The sequence below is a fragment of the Hermetia illucens genome, chromosome 3 (genome assembly GCF_905115235.1).
Source record: "Hermetia illucens chromosome 3, iHerIll2.2.curated.20191125, whole genome shotgun sequence".
Lineage (NCBI taxonomy): Eukaryota > Metazoa > Arthropoda > Insecta > Diptera > Stratiomyidae > Hermetia > Hermetia illucens.
In genome coordinates this window covers 163,612,552-163,633,797 of record NC_051851.1, presented here as the reverse complement: position 1 = coordinate 163,633,797, position 21,246 = coordinate 163,612,552, and the positions used below count along the sequence as shown (strand labels likewise).

The 21,246-nt window shown below is 41.0% G+C and overlaps 1 protein-coding gene across 3 annotated transcripts in view; it reads left to right on the top strand.

Moving 5' to 3' along the window:
• Positions 1–21,246, top strand: part of LOC119652817 (developmental protein eyes absent) — a 165,911-nt gene that overhangs the window by 105,276 nt on the left and 39,389 nt on the right. The window lies entirely within an intron of this gene.

The window sequence follows — 21,246 nt, the reverse complement described above, 5'->3', positions numbered from 1 at the left end:
CACTGTGCTTTATTGATGTCGTACAAATCTGCATTCATCAGAAATTGATAGATAGTTTTCCCTTCTATCTGATGAAGACCGTTTTTGAACGTCTCCATAAAAATTGGAAAAGATTGCTCCGTTTGTTTTTAGATCAACTTTCTTCTTTCTATTTCACGTATTCCTTCAAATTAGGATGAACATTCTTTTCAAGTAATTCTATAGCTTTTCCACATATTATGTCGGTTTTGCAATATGATTCCCTTGACGTAACTTGTCATCCTTTCCTGCATTGTATGATACAACATCCCTTTCATTCGAATTCGGTTAAGTACCTCTGAGTTTTTAAATTTTCTGATCCTAATCCTTTTCACTGAAATTTGCAACGATAATTCCAGTTTTTGTAGGAGCCCTTTACAATCCTTTCTGGACTCGGCTTGGAATTTTGTATCTATTACTTACTCAATACTATTGGTAGCGCTTCATCTTAATTTGATTTCTATTTTTACTATATTCGAACCCCTATTGGATAATTTTGTACAATACTTTCTCAGGTATGAATGAAATGAAATAAATTTCTTCCTTAGGGTCTGGTTTAAATACATATAATCGGTATCTCTTGGATACCTTTGTCATTGAAATTCATTCCGCTCAAATATAGATTCAGTTTTTTGTCTTATACACGACAGAATATCTTTTCGTATACAAAGAACCGCGCATACACGTCCTTCCCTTTATCAACCTAATTGGTGCCAAAACCTTCACAACAATATTTTCAAATCCCAGCCCTTCTAATGACTATAAACCCAGCCTTTTCCGTCTTAAAAAAGTTGTTAAATTTATAAGGTTTCTGCTTTCTTTTGGTCTCTATTCTTTCTCCCATTTAAGGTGCCGTGGTCGAGGCAGTTGATCGTCAGCCTTCCGGTTCGAATCCTGGTGCCGTTCATGGATATTTTCGTTAGTTTTGAGATTGTCCGCTTGCTGTAGGCTTATGACTTGTACAATATCAATTGTGATGATAATGAAGCTAAAACACTGTCTCGTTTGAAATAAGATAAAGACAAAACAAGAAGAAAGAAACAACTATGTAAGAACGCTATGATGGGTAAAGAAGAGCAGAAGACATCACGTTAATTGGTTCCATGAAAATACGTTATAACTCGAAAATGTGATTACTCGAAGCGTAAGAAATACGCCCTCGTGTGCATAGGGTAAAGAAGAGTAGAATTCTTCGTTAATTGTCCCTTGTTGCTTATAAAGTACAAAAACTAACATTTCGCATATAGCACCTATTAAGAATCAATTCAAAAAACATACAAAAATCTAAACGTTTTTAGTTTATACTAGCACTCTCTATGGTTCTGAGTGTTGGTCAACTATAAAAGACAATGAACGGCGTCTTGCGGTAATGGAGGCGAAGACGTTGCATTGGGCTAGTGGCATGTTACGTTCTGATCACATCCGAAATGAAGATATCCGCGATCATTATGGAGTTGCATCGATCGTGGAAAAATTAAGAGAGAGGCGTCTTCGATGGTATGGTCACGCAATTCACTTACCAAGATTGGTCCGAACATCGAAGTCGATGGTAAACGACCAAAAAGCAGACCGAAACAACGATGACTTGATACGCTGGATTTAAAAGTCAACCCCGCTTGTGAACGGGACAAAGGCTGAAGAAAAAGAATAAAACTATCAAAATAAGGAGGATTTATTAGAAAATATTATAAAATTACACATGTATATAAATATGAATATTTATGAGTCACTCCTCATCACTTGATGACAAATCACAATGAATACCTGCTAAGGCTTCCAATTCAGAAGCTGTCCCAGATGTTAACGGATTGAAAAATTTAATTAAAGTTGTTTGACTTGCTTTAAACTTTCTCGATTTGCACAATCCCCGATAACATTCACCACTTTTACTGATTGAAAAAGACACCGTCTGCCTTCTTTCATTGCCTCGATCATCCTCCAAATACCCCAACGCCGTCTGAATATATTAGAAAAATTTGGAAATTTTTTTGGTTGGAAACTCTTTTCCTCCCTCGTCAGAATTTTTTTGTACCAATTCTGTGTCATCTGTTTCAATATTCAACAATTCTTCGTTGGAAAGTGGCACTTCAGGAGTATTAATTACGTCAAATATATCCTCTTCATCAATTTCGTCAAAGCCTATAGTTTTCGCAATCTCAAGAATTTCTCTGTTGATTTCTGAATCGCTGTCGATATCAATACCAGAAAGAGACACAACCGCTTCTCGCTAGATTTTACGCCAGGCTTGCTCATTGTGACATTAGTTATCTGTCTCCAAGAAGCTTCGATATTTTCAACAGCCTTAAGAATATCATAATTTTTCCAGATTTCTTTAATTGATAATTGCCTATCTTTATCCAATGCTATTATATCGTCTAAACGTTCCACCAACTGCCTGAAAGTTCGACGCAGATAGCATGCTTTCTTCTCCTTCTTCAGTCTTTGTCCCGTTCACAAGCGGGGTCAGCTCTTCGTGATCAGTTTCGCGTTTTGGCTCTACCGAATGCCTGATCTGGGCGCAGTCTCGAGGCTTTTCAATCCCCATCCAGCGTATACCATCGACTTCGTTTTGCAGACCAATCTTGGCAAGTGAATTCTCGTTAGGACGAATTCCGTGACCATACCTTCGAAGACGCCTCTATCGCAATTTTTCCACGATCGGTGCAACCCCATAACGATCGCGGATATCCTCATTTCGGATGTGATCAAAACGTGTCACGCCACTAGCCCAACGCAACATCTTCGTCTCCATTACCGCAAAACGCCGTTCATTATCTTTTGTAGTCGGCCAACACTCAGAACCATGAGGAGCGACACGATGGACCGTAAATTTTAAATTTAAGACGTTCGTTGATACGTCGATCACAAAGAACATCAGTTGTGGAACGCCACTTCATCCAGGTTGCGATAATACGTGAAGCGCAGATAGTATGCTTGAAAGGTAGCAATTACACCTTGGTCCATGGGTTACAGCAAAGAAATGGTATTTGGCGGTAGGAAGATAAGTTGTTCTTCCTACAGTATTCTTTGACTCCTGGACAAAATTCATTTCTAAACCATTCAGTGAATAACGCCGAAGTTACCTAAGCCTTTTAATAATAACTCCAAATAACTGGCAGCGTGGTTTTCGAAATATTTTTTAAGGCCCTTGGTTTTCCGAATGGTACACCAGTAGAGGATTCAGTTTGACATCACCAACGACATTTCCGCCCAAAACAAGTGTAAGCCTGTCTTTGGAGACTTTGAAGCCTGATGTTGTTGTGGCTTCTTTCTTGAAAATAAATATACATGATGGTAAACGCTTCCAGTAAAGTCCTGTCTCATCGACATTAAAAACTTGTCTTGGGCTGTAACCGCCTTCATCAATAATACTTTTAACCATGCCGGGAAATTTTTTCGCTTCTTCCTAATCAGCACCAGCCGCTTCTCCAGTCAATTTTAAATTATGCAGACCAAATCTTGATTCGAACTTGCCGAGCCATCCTCAACCTGCATTAAATTCAGAGGCTTCGTTCGTTCACGTTTTCTTGGTTCATGTCGAGAATCCAGACATACAGCAATTTTTCCGTCTTCTCTAATACAAAGGGTCGGTGTTTTGTTATTAGAGTAGTTCCCGGTGAAGAAATGCCTGTCTTAATATGCTCGCGAATTTTTTCCGTATTCCTTTTTATCTGTCTGGCAGCACATGCCTTCAATCCTAAGGAAACAGCAATTTGCACGGCTCTCTCTCCTTCATCCAAACGTTTAATTATTTCCATTTTTGTTTAATTTCATTTTAATTTAATAACTTGCCTCTGCCTCTTCTTTTTAGAGGAGCTGTATCCTTTATCCATTTTTGATCCCTTTTCTGTCAAAACCATTTTGTCCCTTAGAATATGAGGGTCCGTTTAAAAAGAAAGTTTCTTACCAAATTCTAATCGTTCAATTCTTACTCGAAATCAAACCAGTATCGTATTAGGCGTCCTTTAGTCTTGAGTTCTACTATCAAGATCTAGGAATAATCTTCTTATGTCCTTTCGTTTTCATGTAAACTTGCATACCAATCATAATAAACCAAAATTTGTTCAGATGGTTCCTTTTGTTCACAAACATCGAAGTTTGTTCACGTGCACCAAGTTCTTCCCTTTGAACACATATGTTAATACGTAACTAAGGATCCAGAAAACAAGGAATCAATAAAACAAATGATATAAGTCGAAGTTTGATAAGTCAAGGAATACCTGGTTTATAATTTTTGGTAACCTAATTCCGCTGTCATCTAGGAAATAGGGTTGAACTCCAATAAGCCTCACACATTCTTTTCGAATCCAAATCCAGAGTGTCCACTACAGTGAACAATTGCACTTATTTCATCACTAGTTCCGATCTCCTAAGGATTCTTAAATTTAAGGCTATTGCGATTGAATACTAACAAAGACTCAATGTTCTTTCTAGTCACGCCTCTATGCCAGGATGTTTCTATTATTCAGAAAGTTCCACTAAAGAGAGGCACTTTTTTCCTACTTATTTAGGGGCAGGGGTCTTCCAATTTTGGCATGCTGAATATTTTTTTAGGAGGCCGGGATCTTGCCTTTATTTTCCAGTTTGACCTCTTTTAAGCAACTAAATTATTCTAGTCGAGTCATAATTGTCTCCATTCATTTCCACATCCTTTGATAAAGTGGTGTCGATCATCAATTCAGCAATTTCATTAACTCATACTGGCTTTGCTGCGAACACACAAATTGTTTCAACGCTTTCAGCAACTGTGACTTGAGGTTTCTGATATTCTTTCAATACGAGATTGTCAAATAACCTGCCGGTTACACTAATGATTAAATATGTCCACTTTACTAGCTTACTCTGAAGCCTTCCATTAAACATTGTTTTTTCAGAAATGAAGTAGTCTTCCCAATTATTTTAGTATTCGAAATCTTTAACTCTTTATAGATTGGTTTCTGCAACATGAAAATACATATGTGCATACCTTTAAGAATTCAACCGAAGTTTCGCCCATGTCCGAGGTAACCCATCAGGCGCTAGCTTACATCTAAGAGGAGCGTGACCATAATTGCTATCCAGATATTACCTACTCCTTTCTAGTATAACTGCAACCCAGATAGTACTACTCCTTTTTTCTAAAACAGCAAATATAAACGGGTTTCAAATTATACCTATTTCGAGCCTCAGCTGTCCCACCTAGGATCTTTAATTTCTTGGCTATTAAGGGAGTCGTGCCTCCAATTCCAGTTGATGATGGGTTGCACCAGTTGAGCAGAAAATGTCTCTGAATTTCTCTTTTTATGCAAATGCGCAAGTCCTGAACAAGTTCGACTAAACTACAATTTTGTCCATAACAGAAAACGTCGTGATACGGTGTCTCTCGCCTATGCCCTAATAAAATCCATTATCAACTGGAGGTCAGCTGAGGACTTCCTCAATCGGCAAAAAAAAAGAAGTGTATACCTGCTCTGATTGCATGTCTATGCATGGGAAGCTTCTATCTATTAACCGACCAGACCCGATCTGGGTTACTAACTGGCAGTGTCCAACGGAGTAACCAGCACTATGTTAGTAAGCAATTTTTTTGAGCCAGTATACCTACGCGGCTGAGGATCAAATGTGATGACATTCGATTCGCGTGGAGTTTACATTGTTGATGGCAAGGCCTCCTGATATTTTGTGCGTGACCTCATTCAATTTGGTGGCTTATTATTAGTTAATCCTTTCGCAATCAGTTTTGATAAATGTCACTATGAATGTGAGAGCCTAGATTATAAGGTCTATACAAACTCGTTCGTAAACTTACAAATCATTTTCGAAGATTTGTCGAACTACTCTCCAATTGTCCGTCCGTGCAAATAACATTCTTATTTCAGACATAGGTTACCACCAAACCCTGTCTGTAACTAAAGCGGCATCTTGCGATAAGTATTTGTCAAGCGGTCTTTTTTGGTGTTGTTTTGATATTTTGATTTGCACTCAGGCCTTCCTTTTTATTATCATCACACTTAACGTAAGTGCTAACTTTATAACGACGGAACAAGACAAAGACGAACACAGGCATCTGTGATAAACCGGGTTTCGAACCCAGGGTGACAGGTTCGAGATGCTGATCCTCAACAAACTCGGTCATCGCACCGTCATCAACACCGGAGGAAATAGACATAAAACAAGAGGGGTTATATGGTTGACTATGCTTAAGAAAGGGTGTAGAGTGGACAAATATATAATAACACTCACGGCTAAAATCCGCTCTAAAGAAATGCTTCCAATATGTGAACGTCAACGTTGTCTTTACGTAAGGCTTGACGTGAACAGTGCGGAAGGCGTTGATAACGGCTCCCCTTTTGATAATAACAGAGCTCGACCAAGCGGTTCCCACAATGAAAAATAATAAGTAGCAAGATCCTGATAGTATTCCGGCCGAAGTTCGCAAACTGGTGTTCCGCCAGCTGGCAGACTTGCTACCCGGGGCGTTCAACGCTTTCTTGAAGGAGGGCATTTTTAACTGTCGTTGGAAAATGGCGATGTTGGCACTAATTAGCAAAGGAAGAAGAGACCCTGAGCTGCCATTTGCATACCGGCTGGAGTGTATAGTTGACACTGCCGGGAAACTGCTCGAAAACCTCATCGGGGGTAGACTCGCTAAATTAATCCATGCTAAGAGATTAAATTTTTTGTCTGCTACGTGTAGTCTAGTCTAAAAATTGATAGACAAGGGGTAGCTTCCTCCAAACTACAATTTTTAGTTTTAAATGTAAATATATATTTCGGGAGCGACTCAAGTAATTAAGTAGCTTTGCACTATTGAAGGGGGTAAATCGGTCTCAAAATATATATTTACATTTAAAACTAAAAATTTTAGGAAGGAATTTGTCTATCAATTTTTAATCCATGCTACCCAGGACATCAGGACATTTCGGATGCGGTTCATTGAACCGAGGCACACGGCCGCCGATCTTGACGGATAGTATCCCTCATAACGCCTGATGTCAGAAATGCCTTCAATTCCGTAAGATGGACAGATAGGCTAGGCATACTAGAAAATACCTTCCACGTGCCCAGTTACCTCTTAAGGGTATTGCAACATTACCTAAAGCACCGCTTCCTGCTCTATGAGACGCTAGACAGTCAGAGGAGGATGGATGGTACGTCGGGGGTAGAGAAGGGGTCCATCCTAGGGCCGGACCTCTAAGACGTTTTCTACGATATTCTGCTAACACTCGACATTCCTGAAGAGTCGCGCCAAATCAGTTATGCAAACCGCGTTTCGGCACTTGTTGCCGCACGTACTGTTGAGCACCAAGCAGACTTGGCATATTAATGCGACGGAAAAAAACCGAGCCATCCTGATCAGAAAGAGTATCCCAGCCCTGCGTTCCATATCGATCGAATTAATTACAGAGTCAAAACTAGCAGTTAAATATCTTGGTTCACTGCTCGAAAATGAGCTTCTTCGAGCAAATCAAAGCAGCGGCGGACAGGGCTGTCGCTGGAGTCTCGGCTTTGTTTGGGGGGCCTGTATCTACCAGGAGAGATCTTCTTCTGCAGTCCGTTTTGTTTTACGGCGCGGAGGTGTAGGGTAATACTATTGACATGGTCATCGTAAGGACTTTGCCCAAGTGCAATGACGGGAACTTTGCGAGTTGCGTCTGCTTATCGCACTGCCTCAGAACCACCCGTGGTGGTGATCGCGGGAGTGATCCCCGTTGCCCTTTTTTCTAAAGAAAGTAGTGATTATTTCCTAACACCATGTCGGCGGTTTCCAGTTTTACCTGCACAAGATTGACAAGGCGCGATCTCCTGATTGTGTATTCTACAATGAAGTGGCAAGCGACGCTGAACACACCTTTTTCTCTTGTGAAAAGTGGGATGGCTTTCGCCAGCAGCTTTATCGCGACACAGGGCAGCTTTTGCAAACAACGTTATCAACATGCGCTGGCAGATGGAGTCATGTTATGTATTACGTTCGGGTTTTTCCTTGTTGGAAAAAAGATTGAGCGCGACCACTTCAGCGATCGGACGGCAAGGGGTTCCCGGAACTAAGAACTCTCTTCCTCCTCCCCCCCCCCCCTCTCCCCGTCGGTGAAAGGAATTTCCCGACTTGAAGACTCAGGAGAGCTAGCACGAAGAAATGTTACAAAGGATTCCAGGCTAAGTACTTAGTTAGTAGTCCGACGGTATACTGGTGTGGGAGTCCAACACTGCGCGTAAAAAACACATCGACTTCAGTTCCCTAGAAAATATCAAATTCAGGATCTACACACGTGATAAGGAACTATTGCCAAAACTCCATCAAAACGAACACCCACTTGCCTTAGTGATTATGAGCTCCTATGTGTGTTATAAATAAGCCAGAGAGACGCAGTTGATTTTGTCAGACGAACTAGTTTGGGTTATCGAATTGGATGTAACTTTGTATAGCGTATTACAATCAATGCTGATGCATTCCTTTCAAAGCCAATATATTTTCAGAAAATGTCGATTTTATTGTGTTGATCGTCTATTAGTACTGCGATGCTGCACTCGATTTAATGGGGCTGAAACCTTGAGTTGCAAGTACAAGCTTTTATTCAGAGAACGCTTACCACCTTTGGTATGGAATGTTCTTTGAGGTTGTTGAAAAGGCGATTGAACCTTTTGTATGTGACATAATATCCATTCATGTTGGCACACGAAAAGTCCATGCACGTTTTCACTTTCCTCCGCGGTTGTATGAAAAATAGAAGAAAGTATAGTTCCTTATTCCATTGCATCCGCTGCCTATGCGGAGAGGCGACCAAAACAATATCCCTATAAACGAAACAAAGAAACAAACAACAGTTTCTCAGGACAGAGTGACTGAACCTCTGGAAAGTCTACGCAACGTTGCACAAGACAAAGTCGTCCTGGTGAGCTCAAAGAGTCCGAAAAGTGTGCAGATAGCCGTGTTCGGAATGTTTTCGGGAGTGACAGGAATTTGGTGATACGCCTTGGTCGTAAAAATACAGCAGTTCGTAAGCGAGTGCGCAAAATCATGGATTAGTGGAGTGGGGCATTGGTCTGGTACTGCCTGATCATTCAGACGCCTATAATCTCCGCATGGCCGCCATTCGTGGTTAGGCTTAAGGACCAAATGAAGTGGAGAGGACTACCCCTCCTATTGGAAGGGCTGCAGATACCCTATTTCATCAAATCATTAAACTCTTTCTTCGCGAAAATCGGGGAGCCGGTAGTGTTGATGTGCTGCACATTGTGCTTAACTGGCTGGGAGAAGCTACTTTCCGTAGTAATGTTGCGCCCTCAGCGCCCCTGTCGACCAGGAAGCAAAGCCTGTTTGGTTACGTTAAAATTGCTTCCGGACTTCAGTGTCACTTTCTCGAAAATATTGGGATTCCGAGAAATTAATATCAACATATCATCAAACTATTAAATCACTTGATTCCAAGTAATTTGGTTACGTTATCAAATTTATGTATTCACTTTTATGTCATTTACACTACTTAATGATGTTTCGTTATAATTATTCAGATTATACTTTTTTGGCAAGGAATATGTTGTTGCCGCGCCGGGAGGCTAGTCAAAAGCGTCATTCTTGACATTTTTGCTCCAGCCGTCAGCTGATTCCAGGAGACGAATTCTCGGTGCCGTTCAGGGTTCACACCTCTGATGTGCCGCCACACTTGCACCAAAAAAAGCACTTTATATGTTGGCAATTTATAAGTTTAGTAATATAGTTATATTTTGACTAGACAAAAATAGAATTTTCTATCATTATATTTTTAATGAGCTGACGACCTTATAAATTCAGAAGAAGAAAACTAATTTGATTCTTCCAGGGAAACCTTCACGAAGTAAAAGTTGTTAACACTTTTCCAAGGTTTAGTTTTATTTCGATATAATTAATTGGAGTCTACTTATCACCAGTTGTTAAATATTCAGTGATTTTAATAAACAAGCAAACCGCCTTTTTGGGCACTGCAGCAACTAAGGCATATTTGTGTTATTAGACTGTTAATAGATTTTTATGAACCATTAAATTTTAACGATGCGCTTGATTCAGAAACTATTCCTTTGAGAAAAAAATCAGTTTGTCTAATTTTTTTATCAAAGAATATTATCATCCTTGCTACAATCTTAATTTTTACGGAATATCCCCCAAATTAATTAATTTAATTCCCTATATTTGCATGAAAACGAATGTATCTCTTAATTAAATCAATTTCAAACATAAAACAACGCGGCACACTTTTTTTAGTCCCCTTACGTTGACTTATTGGGAATTTTATTCCAATTTGTAAAACTTTAAGTCAATTTGTAAAATTGATTAATTAATTGGATGTTTCTTTCAATAATAGAGTGTCATATATCACAAATAATATTTAAGGTCAAAGTTCCATAAATGCCGTGCTGTTTTCACCCAGGCGAAGAATTAGCTTTGAAGTTCCTGTTAGAAGATATTGTATTGATATATTACTATTTAATTGAAGTGGGCATTCTAGATAACGTGATTAGTTGCGGCTACTGATGCTGTTAGGTTATAAGCTGAGTAGTTATCAGGGATTAAATTATAGAATTGATGTCGTTGAAATTGGCTTAGCGGGATTGTTTTTGTTCTCAAACAATGAACTGTTGATTTTTAAATAATTGTGCTTTTTAGATCGGCATGATCAAAGTAAATTCCGCAAATACCCAAAAAGTAAAAGAAGACAGTTATTCATAAAAATTTAAATATATTTCGAAAATCTGTCATATTTTTGCGAACAGAACTCTTGGTTGAATGGACTACTTTTCTCCGATAAAGATACTTCTCTGTTCCGATTTCTCAAACTATAATTCAATTGTTCCCTTATTGTCAGCCTCATACATGAACTGTGGGTTTTTGGTGGGGTAGTCAGGGGCCTAAATTTCCAACATGCTGACCTATCATATGCCAATGGAAGCGATCGACCCCGCTCCTGCATGGTAGTCTCAAAAGACTTCCAGGTTAATTGTGTGATGGCGACACCACATCGGCTAAGTTAACCATAAAAAGTCAACAGGGAGATATCCTCTGCATATTTTGCCTATGACGCAGAAGAAGTTCCCAGTGGAACATTCATCAGAGCTATCAAATATGCCAAAAGTGGAGGCATGGGGGTAATTGCAGGATGTGATGTCAACGCTCACCACATATGCTGGGGAAGTTCGAACATCAATGCAAGAGGATCGAGACTACTGGAGTATCTAGCAGGACCGATTTGCAGATCCTTAATTTGGGTAATTAACCCACTCTCTTCAACGTGCTCAAGAAATCATCGACATCACAGTGGCATCTCCTGACATCGCGGCTCTGATCGGAGAGTGGAGAGTATTAAACGATATCACACTCTCGGATCACAGACGCATTGATTTCGTAATGGGCATGGATCCACCTTCACCCACTCCATTTCGGAATGCGAGGAAGACAGATTGGGTGATGTATCGAACAGAATTTAGCGCCGAGTCACGATCCCTGGGAGGCGCATCAAATTCATTGCTGGAGTTAAGAAGACAACCCAGATGATCACAACTAGCATGAGAGAAGCTTTCGAAGAAAGCTGTTCACTCAAGATGCCAAAGAAGGGTAAAACACAATGGTGGAACTCGGATTTGGCAAAACAGAAGAGAACGACAAGGATGCTCCTCAATCGTGCTCTGAAGGGTGATTTAGGCGCTAAAAAGAGGCATAGAAGGCTCTAAAGAAGAGCCCAAGATCGTCTAAACGATCATCATGGAAACGCTTTTGCGAAGAGACGAACTCTCTTGAGGCAACCTCAAAGCTGAAGCAAATTCTGGTCAAAGAACGTAGCCAGAAACAGGGTTATCTACGTTTACAGAACGGGAGGTACACAGAAAACGATGAAGAAACGGCAAACCATTTGCTTGAAGTGCACTTCCCAGGCAGCATCCAAAATCTAATCTCAGGGCCAACAGGTGCGTACAGCCCTCAACCGAGAGACTGAAATCTGGCATGCAAAGTAGTAACACTGGACCGAGTAAAATGGGCATTTAACTCGTTCCATAGATACACGTCTGCAAGTCCAGATGGCATCATTCCTGCGCTAGTAGTAGAGGGAATGGATGCCCTGGGTCTACATATTCGGAATATATATCGTGCATGCCTAGCACACGCTTATATTCCAATTAAATAGTATGATGTGAATGTGTTATTCATTCCCAAACCAGGGAAACCCACCTATACAGACGCAAAAAGCTTCTGACCGATCAGTCTAACGTCCTTTCTGCTAAAAGGACTAGAAAAACTAGTAGATCGGTTCATAAGGGATACACACATTCCTAAGTGACCACTTTACCATAGGCAACACGCTTACCAGAAAGGTAAATCCACGGAGACAGCACTCCATGAACTTACGGCAAAAATTGAAAAGGCCATATTCGAAAAAGAATACGCCTTAGGCGCATTCATGGACATCGAAGGTGCCTTCAATTATGCCTCATTCGCGGCAATTTATGATGCGGCAAGACAACATGGAATCGAACCGTCAGTTGGATCCTTCACATGCTAGAGTGGAGGAAAATCTATTGGAGCAGGATGTCTCAGGGGCTGCCCACAGGGAGGGGTTCTCTCTCCACTGTTATGGCCCTTGGTAATAGATACCCTACTTTGGCTCCTGGAGGACAAAAAAGTCTTCGCGCAAATATTTGCGGACGACCTAGCCGTAATAATTACTGGCAAGTTTGCGGACACGGTATGTGACCGCTTGAATGCAACCCTACATGAAATCCACAGCTGGTGCCTTCGCAATAGACTTACGATGAACGCTAGGAAGACTGGACTAGTTATGTTCACTAGGAACGTCAGGTCGGGTAGCTATACGCTACCCACCTTGGCAGGGGCGGAAATCCAACAGGCACAAACAGTCAAGTACATAGGATTACATTTCGACTCCAAGTTAACGAGGAAGCATCATATCCAGGAACAATATCAGAAATCCTGCAGATTGCTCTGGTTCTGAAGGAAGGTAAAACTTGGGGACTTTCACCCAAACGAATATACTGGCTGTATATATCCATAATAAAACCCATTTTGATGAATCCATGCATCGTCTGGTGGCCAAGACTGAACTTTGCTAACAGCAGGAAGCTGCTAACGATTCAGATTCAGAGACTTAGTTGCCTAAGTATTACTGGAGCAATGAGTACTACGCCGACTGCGGCGCTTGAAGCTATCCTAAATTTACCCCCATTCACTTGGAGGTAAAACGGAAAGCAGCCAACGACGCATATAGGTTCGATACCATTGGGGCGTGGAAAGGCGGCAATCACACGGTCATGCGTCTATCTGGAAATTCCTTGAAAAACATCCAGTAGCCCTGATGCCGACCGATCATATGGTTTCCAACTTCGTCTTTGAAAAGACATACACTGCCTTAATCGCCGAAAGAGAAGAATGGTCGACAAATGGCCATGAGTCCTTTCGGATTACAGACTTAATAATCTTCACCGACGGGTCCGTCATGGAGGGTAGATCGGGTGCAGGGGTGTTCTCAGAGAATCCGATTATAGAACTGGCCCGATCCCTCGGAAAAATGACGACCATATTCCAGGCGGAGATATATGCCATTTCATTGGCAGCAGAAGAATGTCTGCGACAAAAGTGGAGGGGTCGCACCATTCGAATCTGTTCCGACTGTCAGGCGGCATTATCAGCACTAAATAGCAACCACATATCAAGCCAGTTGGTGTGGAGTTGTCATCAGGTGCTGCTGAAACTTGGCCGACTGAAGGAAATATTCCTGATGTGGGTGCCGGGGGACTCTAACATCGCCGGTAATGAGAAGGCTGACAGACTTCCTCGCCGAGGGTCTGGATCCACAATAGGGGGGAGAACCAGCTCTTCGAACCCGACCATCTACTGTCAAGTCTACTCTGAAGGGTGAAATTGCAAAGATTCACGCACTCCCTTGCCAGCAGGCGAAAATCCTTGTGAAAGAGCCTAGGGCCACTAGAGCGGCATTTTTGTTGTCCCTTATGAAGTGGGACATGTAAACCTTAGTAGGGCTTTTAACGGGACACTGCTCCTTAAACTACCATATGGAAAAGATTGGGGTAGTGGTTTCGGCTATGTGCAGCCAATGTGAGGAGGAGGAAGAGACGGCCCTACATTTTTTATGCAGCTCCTTTTATGCATCCTCAGATCTCAGACGAAGATAACACCTTGGCAAGGTTTTCTTCAATGAAGAATCAGCACACTCTCTGCCTCAGGAGAATGTTCTTAGATTCGCTAAAGACTGCGAACACCGTAGGCGAGAAGCCATTGAATAGGCAATTTACGGGGATAGTACAGTGGGCCTAACAATGGCCTGAGTGCTCGGGGCTGCGGCTCCCCCCGGTAAACTAAACTATTGTCAGCCCAATATCACCATACAAGTATCTCAAACAGAAGTACTTAAGCTTCAACTGAATACGAATCTCTAATTTTCTAATTTCGGAACCAAATGTAGATATATTACAAAACACATCTATTCTACTCCCAACTACCCCAAAAACCTATACCAAAGATACTTTGCATTACATACAAATGAACAAGTGTCGCAAGGCACCACACTCTCGTTCTAAGCATCAAATTCTCTGGACACGTGAATTTAAGCAAGTGTCCAATTTCAAAGGACACGATCCACTCAAGTGTTAAAAGCACTTGCTTAAGGATTTCTCCTTGCCACTTTTTTTTCTTATTTCGGTTCTTCTTAATGAGCTCATACTTAGTCGAGATATTTTTTCATCCAACTGCAGAAAAATATTGTCATAGTGGGTTTAGAGCAAAAATAAATGAGAGGACCGAAAACGGACCAGAAAAAAATAGTAGAAAACCATATTTACTAGAATTTTTGAACTAAATGCCAAGCATGTGGCTGCAATTACATTAAAAATTAAGATGTGAACATAGAGACGAATTTAGAGACAAAGTGGCATCATGCTAGCGTCATGTTGAATGATTTGGTAGAATTATGTCCTATTTATGTACTAATAAGCAGATGACTAATTACTTAATGTGGGTATCTCCTAAACGCCCCATAATTGACTATTCGATGTGGACAGAAATATTTTGGTGAATTGGAAGTTTTTTACAGTCAGAGGAAAGCTTGATTTCTTCGAAGCTTCAAGCTCAACTATTTGGATACTCATATATTTGACAGATATAAGTTCGAATGTAGCCAACCATAAAGAGAAAATTCAGGCTCGGAGTGGAAATAACGACCCGAGGTTACGTCCTGGTGGTTTTACGTGAGTACCCGCCATATTGGCCTAACCTCACGATCTTTTTAAGACGTGGATAGATTTTGTGACCACAATCAAAGTTCCGATGTGACAAGCAACAACGGTACCAGTCTATAGTGAGTGCATACGCCGCAGACAAATGTGCCTCCTTTAATCTGCAAAGGAACTATAGGGGGCAGAACATTGCTATTCAGGCACTTAGGTCCAACTAGGTGAACTCTAAACTGGTGTGGGAATGCCTTGAGAGACTGAATACACTCGTCTCGTCCAACAAGGTCTAGATACTTTGGGTTCCAGGCCATGCTGGGTTGGAAGGCAACGAGGCAGCGGACGAACCAGCCAAGAAGAGAGCATGGACGCCTTTACACGGGCCAGAACCCTTCTGTGGAATCAGAAACGGGTTCATGGCTATGACTCTAAGAAATGAACACGAACGGTTGAGGGAACTACACTGGGTACTGGTACCTACCAGGAATGGAGCAGTCCAAGGTACTTATTGGGGGATACCAACCCATGCGCACAAAGGATTGCTTAAACCTCACCAAAAAGAACCTCCGAATCATAATGGAAATTCTCACCGGTCAATGTCAGCTAAACTATCACCTAGGAAAGCTCTGTACACGTCCTGGGACAGTGTCCGGCACCTAAGTTGTAAACCCAACTTCACGCTTGAGGCCCGAAAGTCTCTGTCTGCTTGGACTTAACCACAACCCCCTTAAACTCCCAGTAGGGAGTCAACCGCTAATAACCAGGCTGAGAACACTCGTCCCTGGAATTCTCCTAAGATATATGAACTCATAGGGCTATCCCAGTTTCCATAATTCCAAACTACCTCTGGTGAAGCCATTCCAAATGTGTCCCCGTACAGAGAGTACTCGCCCACTAAATCACGACCAGCAAGTCAATGTGAAAACAGCGTTTCCCGGTGCTACCGGGTGGAGGTTCTCCAAGGCTATTCGATGTTGATGTAGTCTACAGGATTGTGCCCTACCTACTTAGTCACTACCTCAGAGCACCACCGGACTCCAAGTAGAAATTTTGTCTCTCTATTACCCTTTTTAAGGTTCTGTTTGCAAAACAAAACCTTATTAAAATCGGTTCAATGTCTGTCTGTCTTTTTTTTTTATACGTTGGAGGATGAAAAGGTTCAAAACCTACCGTTGGCTCCTGCCATACGGTTATGCTCACTAAAACCACTTCCTTCTCCTTCGCTTACCCCGCGGGACTGTCATTTTGGTATTACATCGCGGGGCAGGATCAGCTATGAACTGCGGCTCATGTCGTTATTTGTAACTTTCCTCCGAAGCTCCTCCCAACTCAGCAGATTGTGGATCGCCTTCATTAATTTTTCCACCGCCCTCCAAGATGTTTCAAAGGCTAGCATGTGGTTCACGATATTCTCGGGTCTAAACCGTGCCTCGGCGTCAATTTCCGCCTCCGCTCTGTGTGCAGCGAACCGCGGGCAGGTAAAAACAACATGCTCCGCATTCTCCGGAATCATCACGCATGTCGGACAATACGGGGAGTCGTCACGCCCGAAGCGATAAAGGTATGCACGGTACCCTCCGTGTCCGCTTAGGAATTGAGTTAGGTGGTAACTAACCTGACCGTGCCTTCGTTTGATCCATTTTGAGACATTTAGAATAATCCTGTGTCTCCAGCGTTCCTTAGGTAAATCATCCCATCTTTTTTACCATTCCAAAATAGATTCACTTCGTGCCAATTGCCGACGATAGGTATCTAGGACAATTCGGTGAATCATGCAATCCAAAGTGGTGCGGGTCATGCCTGTAGCAGCCACCGTGTCCCGTGAAGAACTGGATAATGTGGTAGTTGGTTTTCCCATGTTTCCCCTCAAGCCACGCACTAATGCTGGAAATGAGGCTGTGCGTCCACCGACCCCTCATAAACTCCTCCCAGCTGCGTTGCCAGAGATCATGCGACTCTAACCTTGCCACATTCCTACGTTTTATGCCCCCTGCATACGTCTTAGCATACCTGCCTATGGTTTACATTTTCGCCTGACGTATGTTGAAATATTTGAAATATCCACCAGTTGACTTTTTTACTTTTTCCTAGGCCAAAGATCTGCATCTGGCCCCTCTTCCATACTGGACCGGTATATATCTGGTATCATTTGATTGTTGTCATTTGATTTGTAATTTTTTTAACCCCATTTGGGAATAAAAAGATTGTTTTTTAGTTGAAGGGCAAGCACTGTGTTTTATTTTCGCATATTACCGAATTTTCGTAAATAAGATATTCTTTCTTCAAGACCATCTACCATCTGTTTTGATAATAGGTTTCAGCCGAGCAGCGGACTTTTTCAACTTTCCTGTTCCTCGCTCGAGTGTCAACTTTCTTGCTGAAGTGAGACTGTATCTCGGTATCAGTATTTCAGGATTTTGCCTGGAAAAAATGTCAGGCTTCCTTTGGCCAGGGAAACATTCCAACTTACTGTTATCCCCTGAAATTTCAAAAATTGTCCTCTTCGGCTATATCTGTTGGTGAATATGAAGAATGATATTCTTACGACCCTTATAATGATTACACTGCTAGTCCTCAATTTTTACCTACCTCCTTAACTATTGGGCTAAGATGAATTTCCTTTGCCCATATTATCGCACTATAGATAATTATTGCTTCCTCGGCTCACTCGGACTTCTTAACCTCCCTTCATTGGTTTATGCTCCTATCACCTACCTTGATTCCACCCACAACACGCGATGAAGCTGGGCTATTCATAAAGCCCTTATATTCCTAGACTATTCCCGGAGCCACAATACGAAAAGTGTATCACCAACTCAGAGCCTCATTTGCCATGCATAAAAAAGCAACAGATCCTGATCCTGAAAAACCAAACTCAATTGATTTTCCTTTGTCCAACATCTTGAATCCGCACCAAAAAAATCCTTAAAAAAAGTATGCAATGCAATGCCAAGTTTCAGTTTTAACTTTTCTCCAATTACAGAATTCATCGAAAATGGAAGCAACATAATATTCAAATCGAAAGGTTGCAATATATCTTTGTTGTGGACGAAGAAATGCATCACTAATCACCATCAGATGGTCAAGGTAGCAGGGGGATTTCTTTCTAAAAGTGAAATGGAAAATACTTTAAGGACACTTTAATGTGTCGGTATGCTGGGAGTCTTCTAAGAGAGAGAATTTCTAACCTCTGTAAAGTTGGCTCCTATTTCCAGCATGACCACCTTTTTGGTGTGATATCTCTTTGCTTAAGGTCATTTTGTTTTTCGTGCTAGGAGTAATATTTAGGACAACGTAGACGATCAGCACTACCCGTGTATTTTGGACTCCGTTTCAACTGATGCTGAGAAGGCTACATCAGGAGATCCGTCTCCCGGTGCATTGCTTAAATTTGTATGGTGACAGAAAAGCAATGCACATATTCGGAATTCTTCAATCATTTGCCCCTGAAGAGTTCTGTGCATCATTTTGATGGTGTTCGTGACATTGGGCAAGCCAAGGCACAAACATCCTGGATGAATCAAGATTCGAACCCGTGGTAATGGGATCAGGAGAGTAACGCTCAACCAACTCGTGCCGCAAGCAATATTATTACCATACAATTGATAAAATACCGCGACTTTCTGACTGTGAAGTTAGCTAAGCCTTCGATAGTTGCGTTATTTTTATTCAGACTATGTGACCTTAGCAGCTAGAGTTTACTTAACCAAAAGCCTTAAATATGCCAAATATGCGACATGTAGTGTAGACCTCACAAGTAGACACTGTAGTTATTGATATGTAGACCTACAAGTAGAAAGCGGTTAAAGGTACTGCTGGCTTACATTCTCCTACATAGATTTAATGGAATACTAAATGTAAAGTGATTTCACTTAAACCCGGTGTTATTTTGCTGATCATATGACTCCATCAGAAATTAATAAAAAATCCTATGTCATTAAGGACATACATACATAAGTATTTCAAACCGTTATCGCTCCCGGAATAATGATTATTCTCAGATAACTATCCACCTATGCCTCATAAATTTAGTACACAAAACGGCATTCCTTGGACACTAAAAATGTATCTTTTATTTTGTTTGATAATCTGATGTCGTTTTAAATGAAAATTAAATCTTTTTATTTTGAATTTTTCTGGATTTCTTTTCTCTTTCTGTTGTAACAGTTTTGTATGGTTTCTTAATGGTGCTTTTTTTTTGTTTTTCTGTGCTACAACTCTTTTACTTTTTTTATTTATATATTTCCTTTCACATCTTAAAATTGTGCTCTATACATTAAGTCAACTTCTTCTCTCCTTCACATGATGGTTATATGGTTAAAGGTAAAGATCTTATCATTATCTCATTTTCGAGTGCAGAGAAGAGTTTGATATGATCATGGCTATCCACGATCAGTGAGTCTCATCATAAATTACATCTGGTCATTGAGATTGAGAATTCCCTTCAATTTTTGTTGTTATGGGTGAATATGTTGTCGTTCTTTCGCTCATATGGTTCATGCATGTTTTTATTTGATTTTTTTATGTGATGTGAAGTGATGTTTGGTCATATTAACTTTTATATTAACCCAACTGTTGAGGATGGAGGCTGTTAATTTTGATGACAGGAATGCTATATGATGAAAAATTGCAACATTTGTCAAATTTTCTAGTTGTAGTTAGTATTTTCTAATGTAGGGCTTCTCCTGAAGTATATTAAACCTTGAAAACCAACCTGTACCAATTTATGGAGGCGTCTACAAACAAAGTTCTCTCTTCTAAAGAAAAAAGTGGCCCCTGATATTATAGATACTATCTCTGATGAAAGAGTGGACAAAGGTCAATAAAAATCCCTTAGTCGATGATCATGGAATTTATCCTCCCTACTAATGCATCTTAACTTTAGATTTATATTTACTATTATAAGTAAAACGAATTCAAGACGTAAGACCCAGAGACTATCGACAGTGTATTCTTGGTTAATTGAGAGTCTGTAGTTTGTAGATGCCGATTTTTGGCAAAAAAAAAACTCTTCCTCAGATCTTTCCTCTGATCAGTAATTGCCAAAATATAGTACAAAATAAGTAGTAACCGAAAATTTGCTTAGAAAAAAAGATGAGTTCTACATAACGTCTAGGGGAAACGGCATTCGAATTCACTCAGATATAGTGTAACTCCTCAAATATTGACTTTCTGAAAGGAAAGATGCTTTCGCAAATATTAATAATGAATTAATGAGTATTGCGATGGTCAGACAACCATCCTGAGTAGCCGAGGAGGACCTAGAGGAAAGAGCTGTCCCAACGTGGGCCCAACGTTCCCAGCCCAAAATATCTTAATTACAAGTTCCTTGAATCGGTGGAAAATAGCCTATTCCAGCTCACAACTTCGTTTTGTTATGTTCGGTTTGTTGATTCTCAACATTGTCCCCGGCTAGGGTCCACGTACACTTGCCTTCACCATTCTAGTTTTAGATTTCACGTCACGTTCAAGTCATCCTACAGGCCTTTCAGAATACCGTCATATCTGGGACATTCAGGTGTGCGTGATAGCATAGTTTATCTCATCAAGTGTCCCTACCTCGATATTTGGAATCAATCTATAGGACCATCGTTCCCTAGTCGCCCGTTCCCATTGTTACTCAAACACTCCTCTCTATCGCCATTTTTCACATGTCCTTCTTCATTCCGTCTACCTCATAGGCCTCTTCATCTGAGACAGTTCTAAAGTGACAGGAACTCTCAAGAAGGTCCTCCTATAAACCAAACTCATCCCTCCAAGATTTTCTACCACCGGGAGCAATCTGTCATAAATTGTTCACTTACCAGTTTCCCCATAGTGTCCAACAGACATATAGACTGTATAGATCTAGAAAGATTCCATCCACCAAACATGCCTGAGACAACTCCACGAATATGTCCGGGCTCGACTTAATAGCCAGCTTAACAGCGTTATTTGAAATACCACCAAGACTCGAGGCTTTGTTATCTCCCAGCCTGCTGCAAATCCCCCCTATTAGACGACGACGGCTTTACGGTT